This window comes from Calliopsis andreniformis, unplaced genomic scaffold (genome assembly GCF_051401765.1).
Source record: "Calliopsis andreniformis isolate RMS-2024a unplaced genomic scaffold, iyCalAndr_principal scaffold0007, whole genome shotgun sequence".
In the NCBI taxonomy this organism is placed as follows: domain Eukaryota; kingdom Metazoa; phylum Arthropoda; class Insecta; order Hymenoptera; family Andrenidae; genus Calliopsis; species Calliopsis andreniformis.
In genome coordinates, this window is record NW_027480425.1 from 11,480,361 (window position 1) to 11,503,097 (window position 22,737).

Consider the following 22,737-nt stretch of genomic DNA (forward strand, 5'->3'; position numbering starts at 1 on the left):
CGCCCTAGAGAGACGACTACGGTGTTCGGAACGTAGAAGTGACCATTACTTTCACACTGGTTGCAATTATTCGTTTTATACGATGGAAAAGCTGTTGTATTTATATCGTATTTTATGCTTCTGGCGTTGACTTCTTCGGCCGTAACTATTCGGTCTGGTGGAGCAAGGCCCTGGTGTGAAACCTAGGTTGCCCGGAACGTAGAATTGGCCATCACTTTCAAACTGGTTGCAATTATTGCTGTTATATGATGGAAACACTGTTGTATTTTTTTTGCATTTTATGGTTCGGGCGTTGACTTCTAAGGCCCTAACTATTCAATCCGTTGGAGCAACGCACTAGGGTGAAGCCTACGTTGCTCGGAAAGTAGAAATGACAATAAGTTACGTACTGGTTTCAATTATTCGTTTTATATGATGGAAACACTGTTGTATTTTTATTGCATTTTATGCTTCGGGCGTTGACTTCTAAGGCCCCAACTATTCAATCTGTTGGAGCAACGCCCTAGGGTGAAGCCTAGGTTGCTCGAAAAGTAGAAATGACCATTACTTTCACACTGTTTGCAATTATTCCTTTTATACGATGGAAAAACTGTTGTATTTATATCGTATTTTATGCTTCTGGCGTTTACTTCTAAGGACCTAACTATTCGATCTTGTGGAGCAACGGTCTAGAGTGAATCCTAGGTTGCTCGGAATGTAGGAATGACCATAACTTTCACACTGGTTGCAATTATTCGTTTTATACGATGCAAACGCTGTTGTATTTATATCGTATTTTATGCTTCTGGCGTTTACTTCTAAGGACCTAACTATTCGATCTGGTGGAGCAACGCCCTAGAGTGAAGTCTAGGTTACTCGGAATGTGGAAATGACCATAACTTTCACACAGGTTGCAATTATTCGTTTTATACGATGGAAACGCTGTTGTATTTATATTGTATTTTATGCCTCTGGCGTTGACTTCTAAGGCACTATCTATTCGATCTGGTGGAGCAACACCCTAGAGAGAAGCCTAGGTTGCCCGGAACGTCGAATTGGCTATCACTTTCAAACTGGTTGCAATTATTCCTGTTATATGATGGAAACACTGTTGTATTTTTTTTTCAATTTATGGCTCGGGCGTTCACTTCTAAGGTCCTAACTATTCAATCTGTTGGAGCAACGCCCTAGGGTGAAGCCTAGCTTGCTCGGAAAGTAGAATGGACCATCAGTTTCATACTGGTTGCAATTATTCGTTTTATACGATGGAAAAACTGTTGTATTTATATTGTATTTTATGCTTCTGGCGTTCACTTCTTAGGCCCTAACTATTCGATCTGGTGGCACAACGGCCTAGGGTGAAGCCTAGCTTGCCCGGAACGTAGAAATGACCATTACTTTCACACTGTTTGCAATTATTCCTTTTATACGATGGAAAAGCTGTTGTATTTATACCGTATTTTATGCTTCTGGCGTTTACTTCTAAGGACCTAACTATTCGATCTGGTGGAGCAACGCCCTAGAGTGAATCCTAGGTTGCTCGGAAAGTAGAACCGACCATAAGTTTCATACTGGTTGCAATTATTCGTTTTATACGATGGAAACGCTGTCGTATTTATATTGTATTTTATGCTTCTGGCGTTGACTTCTAAGGCCCTAGCTATTCGATCTAGAGGAGCAACGACCTAGAGTGAAGCCTGGGTTGCCCGGAAAGGAGAAATGACCATCACTTTCAAACTGGTTGCAATTAATCCTGTTATACATTGGAAAAACTGTTGTATTTTTATTGCATTTTATGCTTCTGGCGTTCACTTCTTAGGCCCTAACTATTCGATCTGGTGGAACAACGGCCTAGGGTGAAGCCTAGCTTGCCCGGAACGTAGAAATGACTATTACCTTCACACTGTTTGCAATTATTCCTTTTATACGATGGAAAAGCTGTTGTATTTATATCGTATTTTATGCTTCTGGCGTTTACTTCTAAGGACCTAACTATTCGATCTTGTGGAGCAACGGTCTAGAGTGAATCCTAGGTTGCTCGGAATGTATAAATGACCATAACTTTCACACTGGTTGCAATTATTCGTTTTATACGATGCAAACGCTGTTGTATTTATATCGTATTTTATGCCTCTGGCGTTTACTTCTAAGGACCTAACTATTCGATCTGGTGGAGCTACGCCCTAGAGTGGATCCTAGGTTGCTCGGAATGTAGAAATGACCATAACTTTCACACTGGTTGCAATTATTCGTTTTATACGATGCAAACGCTGTTGTATTTATATCGTATTTTATGCCTCTGGTGTTTACTTCTAAGGACCTAACTATTCGATCTGGTGGAGCTACGCCCTAGAGTGGATCCTAGGTTGCTCGGAATGTAGAAATGACCATAACTTTCACACTGGTTGCAATTATTCGTTTTATACGATGGAAAAGCTGTTGTATTTATATTGTATTTTATGCTTCTGGCGTTGACTTCTAAGGCACTAACTATTCGATCTGGTGGAGCAACGCCCTAGAGTGAAGCCTAGGTTGCCCGGAACGCAAAATTGGCCATCACTTTCCAAATTGGTTGCAATTATTCCTGTTATATGATGGAAACACTGTTGTATTTTTTTTTGCATTTTATGGTTCGGGCGTTGACTTCTAAGGCCCTAACTCTTCAATCCGTTGTAGCAACGCCCTACGGTGAAGCCTAGGTTGCTCGGAAAGTAGAAATGACCATAAGTTTCATACTGGTTGGAATTATTCGTTTTATACGATGGAAAAGCTGTTGTATTTATATTGTATTTTATGCCTCTGGCGTTGTATTCTAAGGCCGTAGCTATTAGATGTGGTGGAGGAACGCCCTAGAGAGACGACTACGGTGCTCGGAACGTAGAAATGACCATTACTTTCACACTGGTTGCAATTATTCGTTTTATACGATGGAAAAGCTGTTGTATTTATATCGTATTTTATGCTTCTGGCGTTGACTTCTTCGGCCGTAACTATTCGGTCTGGTGGAGCAACGCCCTGGTGTGAAACCTAGGTTGCCCGGAACGTAGAATTGGCCATCACTTTCAAACTGGTTGCAATTATTGCTGTTATATGATGGAAACACTGTTGTATTTTTTTTGCATTTTATGGTTCGGGCGTTGACTTCTAAGGCCCTAACTATTCAATCCGTTGGAGCAACGCACTAGGGTGAAGCCTACGTTGCTCGGAAAGTAGAAATGACAATAAGTTACGTACTGGTTGCAATTATTCGTTTTATACGATGCAAACGCTGTTGTATTTATATCGTATTTTATGCCTCTGGCGTTTACTTCTAAGGACCTAACTATTCGATCTGGTGGAGCAACGCCCTAGAGTGAAGTCTAGGTTACTCGGAATGTGGAAATGACCATAACTTTCACACAGGTTGCAATTATTCGTTTTATACGATGGAAACGCTGTTGTATTTATATTGTATTTTATGCCTCTGGCGTTGACTTCTAAGGCACTATCTATTCGATCTGGTGGAGCAACACCCTAGAGAGAAGCCTAGGTTGCCCGGAACGTCGAATTGGCTATCACTTTCAAACTGGTAGCAATTATTCCTGTTATATGATGGAAACACTGTTGTATTTTTTTTTCAATTTATGGCTCGGGCGTTCACTTCTAAGGTCCTAACTATTCAATCTGTTGGAGCAACGCCCTAGGGTGAAGCCTAGCTTGCTCGGAAAGTAGAAAGGACCATCAGTTTCATACTGGTTGCAATTATTCGTTTTATACGATGGAAAAACTGTTGTATTTATATTGTATTTTATGCTTCTGGCGTTCACTTCTTAGGCCCTAACTATTCGATCTGGTGGCACAACGGCCTAGGGTGAAGCCTAGCTTGCCCGGAACGTAGAAATGACCATTACTTTCACACTGTTTGCAATTATTCCTTTTATACGATGGAAAAGCTGTTGTATTTATACCGTATTTTATGCTTCTGGCGTTTACTTCTAAGGACCTAACTATTCGATCTGGTGGAGCAACGCCCTAGAGTGAATCCTAGGTTGCTCGGAATGCAGAAATGACCATAACTTTCACACTGGTTGCAATTATTCGTTTTATACGATGGAAACGCTGTTGTATTTATATCGTATTTTATGCTTCTGGCGTTTACTTCTAAGGACTTGACTATTCGATCTGGTGGAGCAACGCCCTAGAGTGAAGCCTAGGTTGCTCGGAATGTTGAAATGACCATAACTTTCACACTGGTTGCAATTATTCGTTTTATACGATGGAAAAGCTGTTGTATTTATATCGTATTTTATGCCTCTGGCGTTGACTTCTTAGGCCGTAACTATTCGGTCTGGTGGAGCAACGCCCTAGAGTGAAGCCTATGTTGCCCGGAACGCAGAATTGGCCATCACTTTCCAAATTGGTTGCAATTATTCCTGTTATATGATGGAAACACTGTTCTATTTTTTTTTGCATTTTATGGTTCGGGCGTTGACTTCTAAGGCCCTAACTATTCAATCCGTTGTAGCAACGCCCTACGGTGAAGCCTAGGTTGCTCGGAAAGTAGAAATGACCATAAGTTTCATACTGGTTGGAATTATTCGTTTTATACGATGGAAAAGCTGTTGTATTTATATTGTATTTTATGCCTCTGGCGTTGTATTCTAAGGCCGTAGCTATTAGATGTGGTGGAGGAACGCCCTAGAGAGACGACTACGGTGCTCGGAACGTAGAAATGACCATTACTTTCACACTGGTTGCAATTATTCGTTTTATACGATGGAAAAGCTGTTGTATTTATATCGTATTTTATGCTTCTGGCGTTGACTTCTTCGGCCGTAACTATTCGGTCTGGTGGAGCAACGCCCTGGTGTGAAACCTAGGTTGCCCGGAACGTAGAATTGGCCATCACTTTCAAACTGGTTGCAATTATTGCTGTTATATGATGGAAACACTGTTGTATTTTTTTTGCATTTTATGGTTCGGGCGTTGACTTCTAAGGCCCTAACTATTCAATCCGTTGGAGCAACGCACTAGGGTGAAGCCTACGTTGCTCGGAAAGTAGAAATGACAATAAGTTACGTACTGGTTTCAATTATTCGTTTTATATGATGGAAACACTGTTGTATTTTTATTGCATTTTATGCTTCGGGCGTTGACTTCTAAGGCCCCAACTATTCAATCTGTTGGAGCAACGCCCTAGGGTGAAGCCCAGGTTGCTCGAAAAGTAGAAATGACCATCAGTTTCACGCTGGTTGCCATTATTCGTTTTATACGATGGAAAAACTGTTGTATTTATATTGTATTTTATGCTTCTGGCGTTGACTTCTAAGGCCCTAGCTATTCGATCTAGTGGAGCAACGCCCTAGAGTGAAGCCTAGGTTGCCCGGAAAGGAGAAATGACCATCACTTTCAAACTGGTTGCAATTAATCCTGTTATACATTGGAAACACTGTTGTATTTTTATTGCATTCTTTGCTTCTGGCGTTCACTTCTTAGGCCCTAACTATTCGATCTGGTGGAACAACGGCCTAGGGTGAAGCCTAGCTTGCCCGGAACGTAGAAATGACCATTACCTTCACACTGTTTGCAATTATTCCTTTTATACGATGGAAAAACTGTTGTATTTATATCGTATTTTATGCTTCTGGCGTTTACTTCTAAGGACCTAACTATTCGATCTTGTGGAGCAACGGTCTAGAGTGAATCCTAGGTTGCTCGGAATGTAGAAATGACCATAACTTTCACACTGGTTGCAATTATTCGTTTTATACGATGCAAACGCTGTTGTATTTATATCGTATTTTATGCCTCTGGTGTTTACTTCTAAGGACCTAACTATTCGATCTGGTGGAGCTACGCCCTAGAGTGGATCCTAGGTTGCTCGGAATGTAGAAATGACCATAACTTTCACACTGGTTGCAATTATTCGTTTTATACGATGGAAAAGCTGTTGTATTTATATTGTATTTTATGCTTCTGGCGTTGACTTCTAAGGCACTAACTATTCGATCTGGTGGAGCAACGCCCTAGAGTGAAGCCTAGGTTGCCCGGAACGCAAAATTGGCCATCACTTTCCAAATTGGTTGCAATTATTCCTGTTATATGATGGAAACACTGTTGTATTTTTTTTTGCATTTTATGGTTCGGGCGTTGACTTCTAAGGCCCTAACTCTTCAATCCGTTGTAGCAACGCCCTACGGTGAAGCCTAGGTTGCTCGGAAAGTAGAAATGACCATAAGTTTCATACTGGTTGGAATTATTCGTTTTATACGATGGAAAAGCTGTTGTATTTATATTGTATTTTATGCCTCTGGCGTTGTATTCTAAGGCCGTAGCTATTAGATGTGGTGGAGGAACGCCCTAGAGAGACGACTACGGTGCTCGGAACGTAGAAATGACCACTACTTTCACACTGGTTGCAATTATTCGTTTTATACGATGGAAAAGCTGTTGTATTTATATCGTATTTTATGCTTCTGGCGTTGACTTCTTCGGCCGTAACTATTCGGTCTGGTGGAGCAACGCCCTGGTGTGAAACCTAGGATGCCCGGAACGTAGAATTGGCCATCACTTTCAAACTGGTTGCAATTATTGCTGTTATATGATGGAAACACTGTTGTATTTTTTTTGCATTTTATGGTTCGGGCGTTGACTTCTAAGGCCCTAACTATTCAATCCGTTGGAGCAACGCACTAGGGTGAAGCCTACGTTGCTCGGAAAGTAGAAATGACAATAAGTTACGTACTGGTTTCAATTATTCGTTTTATATGATGGAAACACTGTTGTATTTTTATTGCATTTTATGCTTCGGGCGTTGACTTCTAAGGCCCCAACTATTCAATCTGTTGGAGCAACGCCCTAGGGTGAAGCCTAGGTTGCTCGAAAAGTAGAAATGACCATTACTTTCACACTGTTTGCAATTATTCCTTTTATACGATGGAAAAACTGTTGTATTTATATCGTATTTTATGCTTCTGGCGTTTACTTCTAAGGACCTAACTATTCGATCTTGTGGAGCAACGGTCTAGAGTGAATCCCAGGTTGCTCGGAATGTAGGAATGACCATAACTTTCACACTGGTTGCAATTATTCGTTTTATACGATGCAAACGCTGTTGTATTTATATCGTATTTTATGCCTCTGGCGTTTACTTCTAAGGACCTAACTATTCGATCTGCTGGAGCTACGCCCTAGAGTGGATCCTAGGTTGCTCGGAATGTAGAAATGACCATAACTTTCACACTGGTTGCAATTATTCGTTTTATACGATGGAAACGCTGTTGTATTTATATCGTATTTTATGCTTCTGGCGTTTACTTCTAAGGACCTAACTATTCGATCTGGTGGAGCAACGCCCTAGAGTGGATCCTAGGTTGCTCGGAATGTAGAAATGACCATAACTTTCACACTGGTTGCAATTATTCGTTTTATACGATGCAAACGCTGTTGTATTTATATCGTATTTTATGCTTCTGGCGTTTACTTCTAAGGACCTAACTATTCGATCTGGTGGAGCAACGCCCTAGAGTGGATCCTAGGCTGCTCGGAATGTAGAAATGACCATAACTTTCACACTGGTTGCAATTATTCGTTTTATACGATGCAAACGCTGTTGTATTTATATCGTATTTTATGCGTCTGGCGTTTACTTCTAAGGACCTAACTATTCGATCTGGTGGAGCAACGCCCTAGAGTGAAGTCTAGGTTACTCGGAATGTGGAAATGACCATAACTTTCACACAGGTTGCAATTATTCGTTTTATACGATGGAAACGCTGTTGTATTTATATTGTATTTTATGCCTCTGGCGTTGACTTCTAAGGCACTATCTATTCGATCTGGTGGAGCAACACCCTAGAGAGAAGCCTAGGTTGCCCGGAACGTCGAATTGGCTATCACTTTCAAACTGGTTGCAATTATTCCTGTTATATGATGGAAACACTGTTGTATTTTTTTTTCAATTTATGGCTCGGGCGTTCACTTCTAAGGTCCTAACTATTCAATCTGTTGGAGCAACGCCCTAGGGTGAAGCCTAGCTTGCTCGGAAAGTAGAAAGGACCATTAGTTTCATACTGGTTGCAATTATTCGTTTTATACGATGGAAAAACTGTTGTATTTATATTGTGTTTTATGCTTCTGGCGTTCACTTCTTAGGCCCTAACTATTCGATCTGGTGGCACAACGGCCTAGGGTGAAGCCTAGCTTGCCCGGAACGTAGAAATGACCATTACTTTCACACTGTTTGCAATTATTCCTTTTATACGATGGAAAAGCTGCTGTATTTATACCGTATTTTATGCTTCTGGCGTTTACTTCTAAGGACCTAACTATTCGATCTGGTGGAGCAACGCCCTAGAGTGAATCCTAGGTTGCTCGGAATGCAGAAATGACCATAACTTTCACACTGGTTGCAATTATTCGTTTTATACGATGGAAACGCTGTTGTATTTATATCGTATTTTATGCTTCTGGCGTTTACTTCTAAGGACTTGACTATTCGATCTGGTGGAGCAACGCCCTAGAGTGAAGCCTAGGTTGCTCGGAATGTTGAAATGACCATAACTTTCACACTGGTTGCAATTATTCGTTTTATACGATGGAAAAGCTGTTGTATTTATATCGTATTTTATGCCTCTGGCGTTGACTTCTTAGGCCGTAACTATTCGGTCTGGTGGAGCAACGCCCTAGAGTGAAGCCTAGGTTGCCCGGAACGCAGAATTGGCCATCACTTTCCAAATTGGTTGCAATTATTCCTGTTATATGATGGAAACACTGTTCTATTTTTTTTTGCATTTTATGGTTCGGGCGTTGACTTCTAAGGCCCTAACTATTCAATCCGTTGTAGCAACGCCCTACGGTGAAGCCTAGGTTGCTCGGAAAGTAGAAATGACCATAAGTTTCATACTGGTTGGAATTATTCGTTTTATACGATGGAAAAGCTGTTGTATTTATATTGTATTTTATGCCTCTGGCGTTGTATTCTAAGGCCGTAGCTATTAGATGTGGTGGAGGAACGCCCTAGAGAGACGACTACGGTGCTCGGAACGTAGAAATGACCATTACTTTCACACTGGTTGCAATTATTCGTTTTATACGATGGAAAAGCTGTTGTATTTATATCGTATTTTATGCTTCTGGCGTTTACTTCTAAGGACCTAACTATTCGATCTGGTGGAGCAACGCCCTAGAGTGAAGTCTAGGTTACTCGGAATGTGGAAATGACCATAACTTTCACACAGGTTGCAATTATTCGTTTTATACGATGGAAACGCTGTTGTATTTATATTGTATTTTATGCCTCTGGCGTTGACTTCTAAGGCACTATCTATTCGATCTGGTGGAGCAACACCCTAGAGAGAAGCCTAGGTTGCCCGGAACGTCGAATTGGCTATCACTTTCAAACTGGTTGCAATTATTCCTGTTATATGATGGAAACACTGTTGTATTTTTTTTTCAATTTATGGCTCGGGCGTTCACTTCTAAGGTCCTAACTATTCAATCTGTTGGAGCAACGCCCTAGGGTGAAGCCTAGCTTGCTCGGAAAGTAGAAAGGACCATCAGTTTCATACTGGTTGCAATTATTCGTTTTATACGATGGAAAAACTGTTGTATTTATATTGTATTTTATGCTTCTGGCGTTCACTTCTTAGGCCCTAACTATTCGACCTGGTGGCACAACGGCCTAGGGTGAAGCCTAGCTTGCCCGGAACGTAGAAATGACCATTACTTTCACACTGTTTGCAATTATTCCTTTTATACGATGGAAAAGCTGTTGTATTTATACCGTATTTTATGCTTCTGGCGTTTACTTCTAAGGACCTAACTATTCGATCTGGTGGAGCAACGCCCTAGAGTGAATCCTAGGTTGCTCGGAATGCAGAAATGACCATAACTTTCACACTGGTTGCAATTATTCGTTTTATACGATGGAAACGCTGTTGTATTTATATCGTATTTTATGCTTCTGGCGTTTACTTCTAAGGACTTGACTATTCGATCTGGTGGAGCAACGCCCTAGAGTGAAGCCTAGGTTGCTCGGAATGTTGAAATGACCATAACTTTCACACTGGTTGCAATTATTCGTTTTATACGATGGAAAAGCTGTTGTATTTATATCGTATTTTATGCTTCTGGCGTTGACTTCTTAGGCCGTAACTATTCGGTCTGGTGGAGCAACGCCCTGGAATGAAACCTAGGTTGCCCGGAACGTAGAATTGGCCATCACTTTCAAACAGGTTGCAATTATTCCTGTTATAAGATGGAAACACTGTTGTATTTTTTTTGTATTTTATTGTTCGGGCGTTGACTTCTAAGGCCCTAACTATTCTATCCGTTGGAGCAACGCCCTAGGGTGAAGCCTAGATTGCTCGGAAAGTAGAACCGACCATAAGTTTCATACTGGTTGCAATTATTCGTTTTATACGATGGAAACGCTGTTGTATTTATATTGTATTTTATGCTTCTGGCGTTGACTTCTAAGGCCCTAGCTATTCGATCTAGAGGAGCAACGCCCTAGAGTGAAGCCTGGGTTGCCCGGAAAGGAGAAATGACCATCACTTTCAAACTGGTTGCAATTAATCCTGTTATACATTGGAAAAACTGTTGTATTTTTATTGCATTTTATGCTTCTGGCATTCACTTCTTAGGCCCTAACTATTCGATCTGGTGGAGCTACGCCCTAGAGTGGATCCTAGGTTGCTCGGAATGTAGAAATGACCATAACTTTCACACTGGTTGCAATTATTCGTTTTATACGATGGAAACGCTGTTGTATTTATATCGTATTTTATGCTTCTGGCGTTTACTTCTAAGGACCTAACTATTCGATCTGGTGGAGCAACGCCCTAGAGTGGATCCTAGGTTGCTCGGAATGTAGAAATGACCATAACTTTCACACTGGTTGCAATTATTCGTTTTATACGATGCAAACGCTGTTGTATTTATATCGTATTTTATGCTTCTGGCGTTTACTTCTAAGGACCTAGCTATTCGATCTGGTGGAGCAACGCCCTAGAGTGTATCGTAGGCTGCTCGGAATGTAGAAATGACCATAACTTTCACACTGGTTGCAATTATTCGTTTTATACGATGCAAACGCTGTTGTATTTATATCGTATTTTACGCTTCTGGCGTTGACTTCTAAGGCACTAACTATTCGATCTGGTGGAGCAACGCCCTAGAGTGAAGTCTAGGTTGCCCGGAACGTAGAATTGTCCATCACTTTCAAACTGGTCGCAATTATTCCTGTTATATGATAGAAACACTGTTGTATTTTTTTTGCATTTTATGGTTCGGGCGTAGACTTCTAAGGCCCTAACTATTCAATCTGTGGGAGCAACGCCCTAGGGTGAAGCCTAGGTTGCTCGGAAAGTAGAAGTGACCATAAGTTTCATACTGGTTGCAATTATCCGTTTTATACGATGGAAAAGCTGTTGTATTTATATCGTATTTTATGCCTCTGGCGTTTACTTCTAAGGACCTAGCTATTCGATCTGGTGGAGCAACGCCCTAGAGTGGATCCTAGGCTGCTCGGAATGTAGAAATGACCATAAGTTTCATACTGGGTGGAATTATTCGTTTTATACGATGGAAAAGCTGTTGTATTTATATTGTATTTTATGCCTCTGGCGTTGTCTTCTAAGGCCGTAGCTATTAGATGTGGTGGAGCAACGCCCTAGAGAGACGACTACGGTGCTCGGAACGTAGAAATGACCATTAGTTTCACACTGGTTGCAATTATTCCTTTTTATGCGATGGAAAAGCTGTTGTATTTATATCGTATTTTATGCTTCTGGCGTTGACTTCTTCGGCCGTAACTATTCGGTCTGGTGGAGCAACGCCCTGGTGTGAAACCTAGGTTGCCCGGAACGTAGAATTGGCCATCACTTTCAAACTGGTTGCAATTATTGCTGTTATATGATGGAAACACTGTTGTATTTTTTTTGCATTTTATGGTTCGGGCGTTGACTTTTAAGGCCCTAACTATTCAATCTGTTGGAGCATCGCCCTATGGTGAAGCCTAGGTTGCCCGGAAAGTAGAAATGACCATAACTTTCATTCTGGTTGCAATTATTCGTTTTATATGATGGAAAATCTTTTGTATTTATATAATGTTTTATGCTTCTGGCGTTGACTTCTTAGGCCCTAACTATTCCATCTGGTGGAACAACGCCCTAGGGTGAAGCCTAGGTTGCCTGGAACGTAGAAATGACCATCACTTTCACACGTGTTGCAATTATTCCTGTTATGGGATGGAAAGACTGTTGTATTTTTATTGTATTTTATACTTCAGGCGTGGACTTCTAAGGCCCTAGCTACTCGATCTGGTCGAGCAACGCCCTAGGGTGAAGCCTAGATTGCTCGGAAAGTAGAACCGACCATAAGTTTCATACTGGTTGCAATTATTCGTTTTATACGATGGAAACGCTGTCGTATTTATATTGTATTTTATGCTTCTGGCGTTGACTTCTAAGGCCCTAGCTATTCGATCTAGAGGAGCAACGACCTAGAGTGAAGCCTGGGTTGCCCGGAAAGGAGAAATGACCATCACTTTCAAACTGGTTGCAATTAATCCTGTTATACATTGGAAAAACTGTTGTATTTTTATTGCATTTTATGCTTCTGGCGTTCACTTCTTAGGCCCTAACTATTCGATCTGGTGGAACAACGGCCTAGGGTGAAGCCTAGCTTGCCCGGAACGTAGAAATGACTATTACCTTCACACTGTTTGCAATTATTCCTTTTATACGATGGAAAAGCTGTTGTATTTATATCGTATTTTATGCTTCTGGCGTTTACTTCTAAGGACCTAACTATTCGATCTTGTGGAGCAACGGTCTAGAGTGAATCCTAGGTTGCTCGGAATGTATAAATGACCATAACTTTCACACTGGTTGCAATTATTCGTTTTATACGATGCAAACGCTGTTGTATTTATATCGTATTTTATGCCTCTGGCGTTTACTTCTAAGGACCTAACTATTCGATCTGGTGGAGCTACGCCCTAGAGTGGATCCTAGGTTGCTCGGAATGTAGAAATGACCATAACTTTCACACTGGTTGCAATTATTCGTTTTATACGATGGAAAAGCTGTTGTATTTATATTGTATTTTATGCTTCTGGCGTTGACTTCTAAGGCACTAACTATTCGATCTGGTGGAGCAACGCCCTAGAGTGAAGCCTAGGTTGCCCGGAACGCAAAATTGGCCATCACTTTCCAAATTGGTTGCAATTATTTCTGTTATATGATGGAAACACTGTTGTATTTTTTTTTGCATTTTATGGTTCGGGCGTTGACTTCTAAGGCCCTAACTCTTCAATCCGTTGTAGCAACGCCCTACGGTGAAGCCTAGGTTGCTCGGAAAGTAGAAATGACCATAAGTTTCATACTGGTTGGAATTATTCGTTTTATACGATGGAAATGCTGTTGTATTTATATTGTATTTTATGCCTCTGGCGTTGTATTCTAAGGCCGTAGCTATTAGATGTGGTGGAGGAACGCCCTAGAGAGACGACTACGGTGTTCGGAACGTAGAAATGACCATTACTTTCACACTGGTTGCAATTATTCGTTTTATACGATGGAAAAGCTGTTGTATTTATATCGTATTTTATGCTTCTGGCGTTGACTTCTTCGGCCGTAACTATTCGGTCTGGTGGAGCAACGCCCTGGTGTGAAACCTAGGTTGCCCGGAACGTAGAATTGGCCATCACTTTCAAACTGGTTGCAATTATTGCTGTTATATGATGGAAACACTGTTGTATTTTTTTTGCATTTTATGGTTCGGGCGTTGACTTCTAAGGCCCTAACTATTCAATCCGTTGGAGCAACGCACTAGGGTGAAGCCTACGTTGCTCGGAAAGTAGAAATGACAATAAGTTACGTACTGGTTTCAATTATTCGTTTTATATGATGGAAACACTGTTGTATTTTTATTGCATTTTATGCTTCGGGCGTTGACTTCTAAGGCCCCAACTATTCAATCTGTTGGAGCAACGCCCTAGGGTGAAGCCTAGGTTGCTCGAAAAGTAGAAATGACCATTACTTTCACACTGTTTGCAATTATTCCTTTTATACGATGGAAAAACTGTTGTATTTATATCGTATTTTATGCTTCTGGCGTTTACTTCTAAGGACCTAACTATTCGATCTTGTGGGGCAACGGTCTAGAGTGAATCCTAGGTTGCTCGGAATGTAGGAATGACCATAACTTTCACACTGGTTGCAATTATTCGTTTTATACGATGCAAACGCTGTTGTATTTATATCGTATTTTATGCCTCTGGCGTTTACTTCTAAGGACCTAACTATTCGATCTGGTGGAGCTACGCCCTAGAGTGGATCCTAGGTTGCTCGGAATGTAGAAATGACCATAACTTTCACACTGGTTGCAATTATTCGTTTTATACGATGGAAACGCTGTTGTATTTATATCGTATTTTATGCTTCTGGCGTTTACTTCTAAGGACCTAACTATTCGATCTGGTGGAGCAACGCCCTAGAGTGAAGTCTAGGTTACTCGGAATGTGGAAATGACCATAACTTTCACACAGATTGCAATTATTCGTCTTATACGATGGAAACGCTGTTGTATTTATATTGTATTTTATGCCTCTGGCGTTGACTTCTAAGGCACTATCTATTCGATCTGGTGGAGCAACACCCTAGAGAGAAGCCTAGGTTGCCCGGAACGTCGAATTGGCTATCACTTTCAAACTGGTTGCAATTATTCCTGTTATATGATGGAAACACTGTTGTATTTTTTTTTCAATTTATGGCTCGGGCGTTCACTTCTAAGGTCCTAACTATTCAATCTGTTGGAGCAACGCCCTAGGGTGAAGCCTAGCTTGCTCGGAAAGTAGAATGGACCATCAGTTTCATACTGGTTGCAATTATTCGTTTTATACGATGGAAAAACTGTTGTATTTATATTGTATTTTATGCTTCTGGCGTTCACTTCTTAGGCCCTAACTATTCGATCTGGTGGCACAACGGCCTAGGGTGAAGCCTAGCTTGCCCGGAACGTAGAAATGACCATTACTTTCACACTGTTTGCAATTATTCCTTTTATACGATGGAAAAGCTGTTGTATTTATACCGTATTTTATGCTTCTGGCGTTTACTTCTAAGGACCTAACTATTCGATCTGGTGGAGCAACGCCCTAGAGTGAATCCTAGGTTGCTCGGAAAGTAGAACCGACCATAAGTTTCATACTGGTTGCAATTATTCGTTTTATACGATGGAAACGCTGTCGTATTTATATTGTATTTTATGCTTCTGGCGTTGACTTCTAAGGCCCTAGCTATTCGATCTAGAGGAGCAACGACCTAGAGTGAAGCCTGGGTTGCCCGGAAAGGAGAAATGACCATCACTTTCAAACTGGTTGCAATTAATCCTGTTATACATTGGAAAAACTGTTGTATTTTTATTGCATTTTATGCTTCTGGCGTTCACTTCTTAGGCCCTAACTATTCGATCTGGTGGAACAACGGCCTAGGGTGAAGCCTAGCTTGCCCGGAACGTAGAAATGACTATTACCTTCACACTGTTTGCAATTATTCCTTTTATACGATGGAAAAGCTGTTGTATTTATATCGTATTTTATGCTTCTGGCGTTTACTTCTAAGGACCTAACTATTCGATCTTGTGGAGCAACGGTCTAGAGTGAATCCTAGGTTGCTCGGAATGTATAAATGACCATAACTTTCACACTGGTTGCAATTATTCGTTTTATACGATGCAAACGCTGTTGTATTTATATCGTATTTTATGCCTCTGGCGTTTACTTCTAAGGACCTAACTATTCGATCTGGTGGAGCTACGCCCTAGAGTGGATCCTAGGTTGCTCGGAATGTAGAAATGACCATAACTTTCACACTGGTTGCAATTATTCGTTTTATACGATGCAAACGCTGTTGTATTTATATCGTATTTTATGCCTCTGGTGTTTACTTCTAAGGACCTAACTATTCGATCTGGTGGAGCTACGCCCTAGAGTGGATCCTAGGTTGCTCGGAATGTAGAAATGACCATAACTTTCACACTGGTTGCAATTATTCGTTTTATACGATGGAAAAGCTGTTGTATTTATATTGTATTTTATGCTTCTGGCGTTGACTTCTAAGGCACTAACTATTCGATCTGGTGGAGCAACGCCCTAGAGTGAAGCCTAGGTTGCCCGGAACGCAAAATTGGCCATCACTTTCCAAATTGGTTGCAATTATTCCTGTTATATGATGGAAACACTGTTGTATTTTTTTTTGCATTTTATGGTTCGCGCGTTGACTTCTAAGGCCCTAACTCTTCAATCCGTTGTAGCAACGCCCTACGGTGAAGCCTAGGTTGCTCGGAAAGTAGAAATGACCATAAGTTTCATACTGGTTGGAATTATTCGTTTTATACGATGGAAAAGCTGTTGTATTTATATTGTATTTTATGCCTCTGGCGTTGTATTCTAAGGCCGTAGCTATTAGATGTGGTGGAGGAACGCCCTAGAGAGACGACTACGGTGCTCGGAACGTAGAAATGACCATTACTTTCACACTGGTTGCAATTATTCGTTTTATACGATGGAAAAGCTGTTGTATTTATATCGTATTTTATGCTTCTGGCGTTGACTTCTTCGGCCGTAACTATTCGGTCTGGTGGAGCAACGCCCTGGTGTGAAACCTAGGTTGCCCGGAACGTAGAATTGGCCATCACTTTCAAACTGGTTGCAATTATTGCTGTTATATGATGGAAACACTGTTGTATTTTTTTTGCATTTTATGGTTCGGGCGTTGACTTCTAAGGCCCTAACTATTCAATCCGTTGGAGCAACGCACTAGGGTGAAGCCTACGTTGCTCGGAAAGTAGAAATGACAATAAGTTACGTACTGGTTTCAATTATTCGTTTTATATGATGGAAACACTGTTGTATTTTTATTGCATTTTATGCTTCGGGCGTTGACTTCTAAGGCCCCAACTATTCAATCTGTTGGAGCAACGCCCTAGGGTGAAGCCTAGGTTGCTCGAAAAGTAGAAATGACCATTACTTTCACACTGTTTGCAATTATTCCTTTTATACGATGGAAAAACTGTTGTATTTATATCGTATTTTATGCTTCTGGCGTTTACTTCTAAGGACCTAACTATTCGATCTTGTGGAGCAACGGTCTAGAGTGAATCCTAGGTTGCTCGGAATGTAGGAATGACCATAACTTTCACACTGGTTGCAATTATTCGTTTTATACGATGCAAACGCTGTTGTATTTATATCGTATTTTATGCCTCTGGCGTTTACTTCTAAGGACCTAACTATTCGATCTGGTGGAGCTACGCCCTAGAGTGGATCCTAGGTTGCTCGGAATGTAGAAATGACCATAACTTTCACACTGGTTGCAATTATTCGTTTTATACGATGGAAACGCTGTTGTATTTATATCGTATTTTATGCTTCTGGCGTTTACTTCTAAGGACCTAACTATTCGATCTGGTGGAGGAACGCCCTAGAGTGGATCCTAGGTTGCTCGGAATGTAGAAATGACCATAACTTTCACACTGGTTGCAATTATTCGTTTTATACGATGCAAACGCTGTTGTATTTATATCGTATTTTATGCTTCTGGCGTTTACTTCTAAGGACCTAACTATTCGATCTGGTGGAGCAACGCCCTAGAGTGGATCCTAGGCTGCTCGGAATGTAGAAATGACCATAACTTTCACACTGGTTGCACTTATTCGTTTTATACGATGCAAACGCTGTTGTATTTATATCGTATTTTATGCGTCTGGCGTTTACTTCTAAGGACCTAACTATTCGATCTGGTGGAGCAACGCCCTAGAGTGAAGTCTAGGTTACTCGGAATGTGGAAATGACCATAACTTTCACACAGGTTGCAATTATTCGTTTTATACGATGGAAACGCTGTTGTATTTATATTGTATTTTATGCCTCTGGCGTTGACTTCTAAGGCACTATCTATTCGATCTGGTGGAGCAACACCCTAGAGAGAAGCCTAGGTTGCCCGGAACGTCGAATTGGCTATCACTTTCAAACTGGTTGCAATTATTCCTGTTATATGATGGAAACACTGTTGTATTTTTTTTTCAATTTATGGCTCGGGCGTTCACTTCTAAGGTCCTAACTATTCAATCTGTTGGAGCAACGCCCTAGGGTGAAGCCTAGCTTGCTCGGAAAGTAGAAAGGACCATCAGTTTCATACTGGTTGCAATTATTCGTTTTATACGATGGAAAAACTGTTGTATTTATATTGTATTTTATGCTTCTGGCGTTCACTTCTTAGGCCCTAACTATTCGATCTGGTGGCACAACGGCCTAGGGTGAAGCCTAGCTTGCCCGGAACGTAGAAATGACCATTACTTTCACACTGTTTGCAATTATTCCTTTCATACGATGGAAAAGCTGTTGTATTTATACCGTATTTTATGCTTCTGGCGTTTACTTCTAAGGACCTAACTATTCGATCTGGTGGAGCAACGCCCTAGAGTGAATCCTAGGTTGCTCGGAATGCAGAAATGACCATAACTTTCACACTGGTTGCAATTATTCGTTTTATACGATGGAAACGCTGTTGTATTTATATCGTATTTTATGCTTCTGGCGTTTACTTCTAAGGACTTGACTATTCGATCTGGTGGAGCAACGCCCTAGAGTGAAGCCTAGGTTGCTCGGAATGTTGAAATGACCATAACTTTCACACTGGTTGCAATTATTCGTTTTATACGATGGAAAAGCTGTTGTATTTATATCGTATTTTATGCCTCTGGCGTTGACTTCTTAGGCCGTAACTATTCGGTCTGGTGGAGCAACGCCCTAGAGTGAAGCCTATGTTGCCCGGAACGCAGAATTGGCCATCACTTTCCAAATTGGTTGCAATTATTCCTGTTATATGATGGAAACACTGTTCTATTTTTTTTTGCATTTTATGGTTCGGGCGTTGACTTCTAAGGCCCTAACTATTCAATCCGTTGTAGCAACGCCCTACGGTGAAGCCTAGGTTGCTCGGAAAGTAGAAATGACCATAAGTTTCATACTGGTTGGAATTATTCGTTTTATACGATGGAAAAGCTGTTGTATTTATATTGTATTTTATGCCTCTGGCGTTGTATTCTAAGGCCGTAGCTATTAGATGTGGTGGAGGAACGCCCTAGAGAGACGACTACGGTGCTCGGAACGTAGAAATGACCATTACTTTCACACTGGTTGCAATTATTCGTTTTATACGATGGAAAAGCTGTTGTATTTATATCGTATTTTATGCTTCTGGCGTTGACTTCTTCGGCCGTAACTATTCGGTCTGGTGGAGCAACGCCCTGGTGTGAAACCTAGGTTGCCCGGAACGTAGAATTGGCCATCACTTTCAAACTGGTTGCAATTATTGCTGTTATATGATGGAAACACTGTTGTATTTTTTTTGCATTTTATGGTTCGGGCGTTGACTTCTAAGGCCCTAACTATTCAATCCGTTGGAGCAACGCACTAGGGTGAAGCCTACGTTGCTCGGAAAGTAGAAATGACAATAAGTTACGTACTGGTTTCAATTATTCGTTTTATACGATGGAAACACTGTTGTATTTTTATTGCATTTTATGCTTCGGGCGTTGACTTCTAAGGCCCCAACTATTCAATCTGTTGGAGCAACGCCCTAGGGTGAAGCCTAGCTTGCTCGAAAAGTAGAAATGACCATTACTTTCACACTGTTTGCAATTATTCCTTTTATACGATGGAAAAACTGTTGTATTTATATCGTATTTTATGCTTTTGGCGTTTACTTCTAAGGACCTAACTATTCGATCTTGTGGAGCAACGGTCTAGAGTGAATCCTAGGTTGCTCGGAATGTAGGAATGACCATAACTTTCACACTGGTTGCAATTATTAGTTTTATACGATGCAAACGCTGTTGTATTTATATCGTATTTTATGCCTCTGGCGTTTACTTCTAAGGACCTAACTATTCGATCTGGTGGAGCTACGCCCTAGAGTGGATCCTAGGTTGCTCGGAATGTAGAAATGACCATAACTTTCACACTGGTTGCAATTATTCGTTTTATACGATGCAAACGCTGTTGTATTTATATCGTATTTTATGCTTCTGGCGTTTACTTCTAAGGACCTAACTATTCGATCTGGTGGAGCAACGCCCTAGAGTGGATCCTAGGTTGCTCGGAATGTAGAAATGACCATAACTTTCACACTGGTTGCAATTATTCGTTTTATACGATGCAAACGCTGTTGTATTTATATCGTATTTTATGCCTCTGGCGTTTACTTTTAAGGACCTAACTATTCGATCTGGTGGAGCTACGCCCTAGAGTGGATCCTAGGTTGCTCGGAATGTAGAAATGACCATAACTTTCACACTGGTTGCAATTATTCGTTTTATACGATGGAAACGCTGTTGTATTTATATCGTATTTTATGCTTCTGGCGTTTACTTCTAAGGACCTAACTATTCGATCTGGTGGAGCAACGCCCTAGAGTGGATCCTAGGTTGCTCGGAATGTAGAAATGACCATAACTTTCACACTGGTTGCAATTATTCGTTTTATACGATGCAAACGCTGTTGTATTTATATCGTATTTTATGCTTCTGGCGTTTACTTCTAAGGACCTAGCTATTCGATCTGGTGGAGCAACGCCCTAGAGTGGATCCTAGGCTGCTCGGAATGTAGAAATGACCATAACTTTCACACTGGTTGCAATTATTCGTTTTATACGATGCAAACGCTGTTGTATTTATATCGTATTTTATGCCTCTGGCGTTTACTTCTAAGGACCTAGCTATTCGATCTGGTGGAGCAACGCCCTAGAGTGGATCCTAGGCTGCTCGGAAAGTAGAAATGACCATCAGTTTCATACTGGTTGCAATTATTCGTTTTATACGATGGAAAAACTGTCGTATTTATATTGAATTTTATGCTGCTGGCGTTGACTTCTAAGGCCCTAGCTGTTCGATCTAGTGGAGCAACGCCCTAGAGTGAAGCCTAGGTTGCCCGGAAGGGAGAAATGACCATCACGTTCAAACTGGTTGCAATTAATCCTTTTATACGATGGAAATGCTGTTGTATTTATATCGTATTTTATGCTTCTGGCGTTTACTTCTAAGGACCTAACTATTCGATCTGGTGGGGCAACGCCCTGGAGTGAAACCTAGGTTGCCCGGAACGTAGAATTGGCCATCACTTTCAAACTGGTTGCAATTATTCTTGTTATATGATGGAAACACTGTTGTATTTTTTTTGGCATTTTATGGTTCGGGCGTTGACTTCTAAGGTCCTAACTATTCAATCTGTTGGAGCAACGCCCTAGAGTGAAGCCTAGGTTGCTCGGAATGTGGAAATGACCATAACTTTCACACTGGTTGCAATTATTCGTTTTATACTATGCAAACGCTGTTGTATTTATATCGTATTTTATGCTTCTGGCGTTGACTTCTAAGGCACTAACTATTCGGTCTGGTGGAGCAACGCCCTGGAGTGAAACCTAGGTTGCCCGGAACGTAGAATTGGCCATCACTTTCAAACTGGTTGCAATTATTCCTGATATATGATGGAAACACTGTTGTATTTTTTTTGCATTTTATGGTTCGGGCGTTGACTTCTATGGCCCTAACTATTCAATCTGTTGGAGCAACGCCCTAGGGTGAAGCCTAGGTTCCTCGGAAAGTAGAAATGACCATCAGTTTCATACTGGTTGCAATTATTCGTTTTATACGATGGAAAAACTGTCGTATTTATATTGAATTTTATGCTGCTGGCGTTGACTTCTAAGGCCCTAGCTGTTCGATCTAGTGGAGCAACGCCCTAGAGTGAAGCCTAGGTTGCCCGGAAGGGAGAAATGACCATCACGTTCAAACTGGTTGCAATTAATCCTTTTATACGATGGAAAGGCTGTTGTATTTATATCGTATTTTATGCTTCTGGCGTTTACTTCTAAGGACCTAACTATTCGATCTGGTGGGGCAACGCCCTAGAGTGAAGCCTAGGTTACTCGGAATGTGGAAATGACCATAACTTTCACACTGGTTGCAATTATTCGTTTTATACGATGGAAACGCTGTTGTATTTATATTGTATTTTATGCTTCTGGCGTTGACTTCTAAGGCACTATCTATTCGATCTGGTGGAGCAACGCCCTAGAGAGAAGCCTAGGTTGCCCGGAACGTAGAATTGGCTATCACTTTCAAACTGGTTGCAATTATTCCTGTTATATGATGGAAACACTGTTGTATTTTTTTTGCATTTTATGGTTCGGGCGTTGACTTCTATGGCCCTAACTATTCAATCTGTTGGAGCAACGCCCTAGGGTGAAGCCTAGGTTCCTCGGAAAGTAGAAATGACCATCAGTTTCATACTGGTTGCAATTATTCGTTTTATACGATGGAAAAACTGTCGTATTTATATTGAATTTTATGCTGCTGGCGTTGACTTCTAAGGCCCTAGCTGTTCGATCTAGTGGAGCAACGCCCTAGAGTGAAGCCTAGGTTGCCCGGAAGGGAGAAATGACCATCACGTTCAAACTGGTTGCAATTAATCCTTTTATACGATGGAAAGGCTGTTGTATTTATATCGTATTTTATGCTTCTGGCGTTTACTTCTAAGGACCTAACTATTCGATCTGGTGGGGCAACGCCCTAGAGTGAAGCCTAGGTTACTCGGAATGTGGAAATGACCATAACTTTCACACTGGTTGCAATTATTCGTTTTATACGATGGAAACGCTGTTGTATTTATATTGTATTTTATGCTTCTGGCGTTGACTTCTAAGGCACTAT